Consider the following 7,500-nt stretch of genomic DNA (forward strand, 5'->3'; position numbering starts at 1 on the left):
ATTTACATATATACATATATATACATATATATACATATATATACACACACATATATGTCTATTTATACGTATATATATATATATATATATATATATATATATATATATTTATATGCACATATATCTATTTATATATATGCACATATATACATTTATATATGTATTTATACATATATATCTATATATACACACATATATACCTATATATACACATACATACATATAAATAAATAAATATATAATATATATATATATATGTGTGTGTGTGTGTGTGTGTGTGTGTATGTTTATATGTATCATATATCGATAGATAGAGATAGAGAGATCTAGTATATACAAATTTATTTATATATGCATATGTATATATATATGTATATACATACATACATACATACATACATACATACATACATACATACATACATACATACATACATACATACATACATACATACATACATACATACACACACACACACACACACACATATATATATATTCATATATATGTGCGTGTGCGTATGTATGTATGTATATGATTCGTGCGCACACAACACACATACATGCGCGCCCGCGCGCGTTCATTCATAAAACGTGTATAACCTGTTTGTATATATTTAGTATAAAAGTTCTTTGGGTCCACTAGGAAGTTTGGCGGACAAAACAGACGTTAGATAATGTAACCATTACCAGAATGGCCAAAACAAAGCCTTTGAACTAGACTGCAGTTAGCCTCTTCTTACTTCGACCGTGTTTCGTTTGCCACTGAAGTCCATTTCGTCTGCTTAAGGTTTTGGCAGACGACACCCGAATTGGACGATAGGTGTCTAAACGTTGATTATCAATTTGTGATATCCAATTACTTTTATTTTAGATGTAACGTGCCGATTCTACCATACAGAGGACGGGAATGTAAGATTGTAATACTGATCGTCATTTGTTTTCTTACTTTTCGGTCGTCTATAGTCAATGTTTTGATGAAAGTTAAGTGCGGATCGCTTTCCCAGGAGTAGTATTAAATTTAGTAAAAAAACATAAATTTACGACTTGTATGAAACCTGGGAGCATTGATATTGACTCAGGCTCAGTGATTTACAGTATTAGAACTGCTGTCACAATCGAGGGATTCTCCAATAACACAAATCCCGGTGTCTACTAAAGAGTCAGATCAGCTGAAGCGACAGTTTACGTTATCCTGATCACTCATAACTTTACTTATTTTACATTATTGTCTGCATTATTGTGCACTTCCTACGGTTATTCTTTAGTGTTTACAACTTTGACGTGGATGGCTTTCATCTGGCGTGACTGAGAAAGGTAAGTCACACTGTCACTTTTATAAGAGGGAGAGGAGGAGGAGGAAGGGTTGCGGGTGAATGTTGCCATGGTTATTTATTGTGAAATCCTAAGTTTAAACCTAGTTTTAACTACAGGTTCATACATATGTGCATTACAGTGTAGGAGCCCATGGACTCGATATATCAGTGAATTCCAAAACCTTTTGGCATATCTGTTACTCATTAAAAATCCTGTGGGTGGGTATATGTGATATGGCACAAATGGATTGTTACAGAAACGAAATACAAATTCCTCTGAAGCACAGTGGAAATTATCGGAAAAAATGAATTTAGATTTTAATTCATTTAGATAATATTGGTTATGTAATATATTTACTCTTTATTTGTGACAACTAGTGTATGTCATAGAAAAAAAATATATATAAAATGAATCAGAATATCAATTCTATGGAAGATTTACGTTTAATCTACATTTATATGTTCAAAACTTATTTTATTTAAATTTATTCATTATTGATACCTATATTAAGTTATTAATTATTCTGTTATTTTATTTTCATACATTAGGATTAAAGAAGTTTTGAAATCCATCATGCTCATTACAAGTCTTTCTTGTAGTAAATTATTATTTTTTAAAATATTTTTTCCTCTTTTCATAATATATTTTTTCCTCTTTTCATTACTATTGTTATTAGTTTCATCATCTTTCATTTCATTATGGTTAAATTCTGCAAAATATTTTAGTCCTTGCCAGAAAAGGTAAATGTTTTTACCTAGACTGAAAGGCTGAGCAAATCATTAATAGATATATAGATATAAGGAAAGATAACAAGACAGGAACAAGAAGCCAAGGAAGGGGGATGGAGGATATAGGGAAAAGAGAAAATAAGAGAAACTAAAAGGAACTGTGAGCCTGATTCAATATTATACAGAAATGTATATATTACAAATGCAGATAACCTAATACATGTATACAGAAATTTTGAGATAACAAACCCACACACCTACACATCCATGCATTTACCTACCCACACTCTCATCCATGCATGCACATGCATATGCACACACACACACACACACACACACACGCACACGCACACGCACACGCACACGCACACGCACACGCACACGCACACGCACACGCACACGCACACGCACACGCACACGCACACGCACACGCACACCACACGCACACGCACACGCACACGCACACGCACACGCACACGCACACGCACACGCACACGCACACGCACACGCACACGCACACGCACACGCACACGCACACGCACACGCACACGCACACGCACACGCACACGCACACGCACACGCACACGCACACGCACACGCACACGCACACGCACACGCACACGCACACGCACACGCACACGCACACGCACACGCACACGCACACGCACACGCACACGCACACGCACACGCACACGCACACGCACACGCACACGCACACGCACACGCACACGCACACGCACACGCACACGCACACGCACACGCACACGCACACGCACACGCACACGCACACGCACACGCACACGCACACGCACACGCACACGCACACGCACACGCACACGCACACGCACACGCACACGCACACGCACACGCACACGCACACGCACACGCACACGCACACGCACACGCACACGCACACGCACACGCACACGCACACGCACACGCACACGCACACGCACACGCACACGCACACGCACACGCACACGCACACGCACACGCACACGCACACGCACACGCACACGCACACGCACACGCACACGCACACGCACACGCACACGCACACGCACACGCACACGCACACGCACACGCACACGCACACCACACGCACACCACACGCACACCACACGCACACCACACGCACACCACACGCACACGCACACGCACACGCACACGCACACGCACACGCACACGCACACGCACACGCACACGCACACGCACACGCACACGCACACGCACACGCACACGCACACGCACACGCACACGCACACGCACACGCACACGCACACGCACACGCACACGCACACGCACACGCACACCACACGCACACCACACGCACACCACACGCACACGCACACGCACACGCACACGCACACGCACACGCACACGCACACGCACACGCACACGCACACGCACACGCACACGCACACGCACACGCACACGCACACGCACACGCACACGCACACGCACACGCACACGCACACGCACACGCACACGCACACGCACACGCACACGCACACGCACACGCACACGCACACGCACACGATACTTGCAATTCGCTCATTGGTGACTTAGTACAAGTGTAGCCATCTGTGTGTAAAAAAAAAATAAAGTAAACTCACAGTGGGCATGCATGTATGTACTTGCCATGCCCAACTGATTTGGGTTAATCAATATCCTCCTCAAGAGAAAAAGCAGTGAAGTGCTTTGTTGCATATTATTGCTAGCATATGCTGGTCTGTTTGTGTTACAGAAGATAATGAATAACAACCACACCATGATTCAGGATAGCAAAGTGATATTCCATTACCTCTTTATCTTTAATGTGAAAGTTATTGAATTAATGATTGCTTACTAAGGTCAGGAAGTGTGATTATTTTTCATTGGCTTAATTAGAATATCTCTTATAGAGACATCAGTCTACCTTTCTTCAAGAAATGCCTCTTAGGCCCCTTCGTATGCATTAGTTGGTGATAGTTCTGCAAGTTGTATTTATATATGTACATAGCTATCTTTTTGTCTATCTAACTATCCATCCATCCATCCATCCATCCATCCATCCATCCATCCATCCATCCATCCATCCATCCATCCAAACCATCCACCCCACCCACCCCATCCATCCATCCATCCATCATCTGCAATGTACATGGTACTTTTTATATATGTATAACATACATATATATACAACTTTTATATATCCCTTAAAATATACATATATTCATTTTTTATACATAAAAATTTTACATTATAAATATATTTACATATATAAAATATAAAAATATATATACATAAAATACAAAATTTTTATAAAAACATATATATACATATATACATACTAAAAACTTTATATATACATATAAAATAAATCCATAATTTTATATATATAATAAAATATATATTTATAATATATAATATAATTATATGTATATTTTCTTTTTTTTCAACACCATTAAGGCCCCACTGCAGGCCTCTCTAAATTTCACCACTGAAAGATTATTTAGCTCCCAAACCCTTTGGGCTGTTTGGGATGCCCCTTTTTAAAAAACCGTTTTTCGGCCGCGGGCCACTTATCCCAGGGGCGGCCCCTTTCCCCACGACACCTGCTTTTTGATTTTCTCAATTTCAAATATGTTCATTTTCTCCCCGGGGATATCGGCTCAAGCCAAATTTGGGAGTGTAGGCATTTTTAAACGACTGCCACGGCGGGGAAATGGAACTCGAGATCATAGGTTCGAAACCCAAATCTCTAACCACTGAACCAAAAATTTTTGTATTTTATATTTATAATATTATATATATTATAATATATATATTATTTTAAAATATATATTTATATAATTTATAAATTTTAAAATATAATTAATATTTATATAATAAATTATATATTTTAAATATATATTATAATATATTATATATATTTAAAATTATATTTATATTTATATATATTATATATTTATAATTATATTTTAAATTATAATATTATATATAATAATTTTATTTAATAAAAATTTTTTTAATATTAAATATATTTTTATATAAAATTATATAAAATTATATTATAAAAATTTTAAAAATTAAAAATTTTAAAAAAATTATATAAAATAAATATAAAACAAGAAAAAAAATGCGAAAAGGGTGGGGGGGGGGTGTAAACGACAGCACTACAAACCCTAAACAATCTTCTAATATTTTTTTATCAAATTTTTTTAAGTATTTTAAATTTATTAAACCCCCACCACACATTTTTTTTTTTTTTTTTTTTCATTTTCTTTCTATGTGAAAGGATCAAGCAACCCGCAAGTAATCGGTGCATTATGGGCACCTGGCAAAGCACTGCGTGGGCCCATATATGGCTCCCATCTCAATTAAAAAAATTCTCGACCCCCACCCTTTAGTTTTTCCCCCCAAAGTCCCGTGCCCCCGGGCCCCCAGCCCCTTCCCCCCCCAAACCCGGCTAAGCCGGATAAAGCACAAAAAACCGGGGCCGCGCTTTCCCCAAACAAAAAAGCCCCAAAAACGACGGGGTTTTTAAATCTTCTCCCAAAAAAAGATTCAACCTTAACCACTATCACTGCCCAGCCATTAGCCATTATACTAAGGCTCAACAGCCTTTTAAAATTCCCCTCTCCTCTCCCCTCATCTCTCTCTCTCTCAATTTTCTCTCTTTAAAAACTTCCCCTCCTCCTCCTCCTTCTCCATCTTTTCTCTCCCATCCCCCCCTCCCTCCCTCCCTCCCTCCCTCCCTCCCTCCCTCCCTCCCTCCCTCCCCCTCCCTCCCTCCTCCCCCCTCCTCCCTCCCCCCTCCCCCCCTCCCCCCCTCCCTCCCTCCCTCCTCCCTTCCCTCTCCCTCCCCCTCCCCCTCCCTCCCTCCCCCCCCCCTCCCCTCCCTCCCTCCCCTCTCCCCTCTCCTCTCTTTTCTCCTCTTCTCCCTCTCTCTCTCCCCCTCCTTTTTCCCCTCTCTCTCTCTCCCCTCCCTCCCCCCCCTCCCTCTCCCCTCTCTCTCTCCCCTCTCTCTCTTCTTCCTTCTCTCCTCCCCCCCTCCCCCCCCCCCCTCTCTCTCTCTTTCTCTCCCTCCAAAATCTCTTTCTCTCTCCTCTTCTCTCTCCTTTTCTTCTCCCCCTCTCCCCCTCCCAAATCCCTTCTCCTTTCTCCCCTCCTTTCTCCCCTCTCACTCCCTCCCTTTTCCCTTCCCCTCCCTCTCTCTCTCTCTCCTTTTCTCTTCTCTCCTCTCCCCCTCTCCCCTCTCTCCCCTCTCCTCTCTCTCTCTCTCTTTCTCCCCCCTTTCCCCCCCCCTCCTCTCTCTCTCTCCGTCTCTCTCTCTCTCTCTCTCCCTCCTCTCCTCTCATCCTCCCCCCCTCCCATCCCCCCCTCCCTCTCTCTTTCTGCTCCCCCTTTTTCCCCCTCCCTTTCCCCTCCTCTCCCCCTCCCCCCTTTCCCCCCCTCCCTCCCTCCCTCTCCCCTCCCTCTCCCTCTCCCCCCCCCTCTCCCTCCCCCCCTCCCCCCCTCCCCCCTCACTCTCTCTCCTCCTTCTCTCTCTCTCCTCACCTCTCTCCTCCCTTTCTCCCTCCCCTCCCTCCCTCCCTCCCTCCCTCCCCCCCTCTCCCTCTCCCCTCCCCTCTCCCTCTCACCCTCTTCCTCTCCCTCCCTCCCTCCCACCCTCTTCTCTCTCTTCTCTCTCTCTCTCTCTCCTCTCTTTTCTCCTTCTCTCTTCTCTCTCTCCCCCTCCCCTCCCTCCCGTCTCCTCCCTCTCTTTTCCTCTCTCTCTTCCCTCTCTCTCTCTCCCCTCTCTCTTCTCTCTCTCCCCTCTCTCTCCTCTCTTTTCTCTCTCTCTCTCTCTCTTCATTCTTCACTCATATGTTTGTTGTAATAAAACAGCACATACCCCCATCATCCTCAACCTGGAATCCTGCCAAGTCCGCAGGTGAACGGTGCATACTGAGCTTGGATTGTTCTTTAAGCGAAGAGAAATATCCCCTACCCCGGGAGGGGGGTTAAAATTCGTTTGTTTCAAGATTGACTTTTTTTATTAAAATTTTTAAATATAACTGGAACAAAAAAAAAAAAAAAAAAAAAAAAAAAAAAATGCAAGACGTGCCTCTTTTTTCATACCGGTATTCAGAGGTATAGTTTGTTTGGTAAGTATATTTTACATCCATATAGAAATAATTTTTTTGTGTGTCTTTATCGGGTTTTATGTTTGTGTGTGTGTGTTTGTGTGTGTGGGGGTTTTTTGTGGTGGGGTGTGTGTGTGTGTTGTGTGTGGTGTGTGGTGTGGGTGTGTTGTTGTGTGTTTTGTGTGTGTAATTTTATATATATGCGTAAAAATATATGGATTATATGTGTGTGTGTGTGTGGGGTGTGTATGGTTTTATGTGTTTTAAATTTTTTTGAATATATTTGAACAAAAACCCAAGTAACGTGTATATAAAGATGAAAAGGAAAACAGCCACAATGATAA

General features: G+C 42.0%; 1 protein-coding gene and 1 long non-coding RNA gene across 3 annotated transcripts in view; one reads left to right on the forward strand and one right to left on the reverse strand.

The window, feature by feature from the left end:
• Window positions 1-770, reverse strand: part of LOC125043912 — a 2,481-nt gene extending 1,711 nt beyond the window's left edge. The window contains exon 1 of the long non-coding RNA XR_007116444.1: window positions 691-770. This is a non-coding gene — a long non-coding RNA (uncharacterized LOC125043912). The remainder of the gene's footprint in view (window positions 1-690) is intronic.
• A 207-nt stretch (window positions 771-977) lies between these two features.
• Window positions 978-7,500, forward strand: part of LOC125043812 (putative protein TPRXL) — a 400,484-nt gene continuing 393,961 nt past the window's right edge. The window contains exon 1 of one of the 2 annotated variants that reach the window (XM_047640123.1): window positions 978-1,317. The gene's annotated coding sequence lies outside the window, so the exon portion shown is untranslated. Of the gene's footprint in view, window positions 1,319-7,500 lie in introns of both variants that reach the window. The other variant, XM_047640124.1, reaches the window with a different exon arrangement.

The sequence above is a fragment of the Penaeus chinensis genome, chromosome 34 (genome assembly GCF_019202785.1).
Source record: "Penaeus chinensis breed Huanghai No. 1 chromosome 34, ASM1920278v2, whole genome shotgun sequence".
Lineage (NCBI taxonomy): Eukaryota > Metazoa > Arthropoda > Malacostraca > Decapoda > Penaeidae > Penaeus > Penaeus chinensis.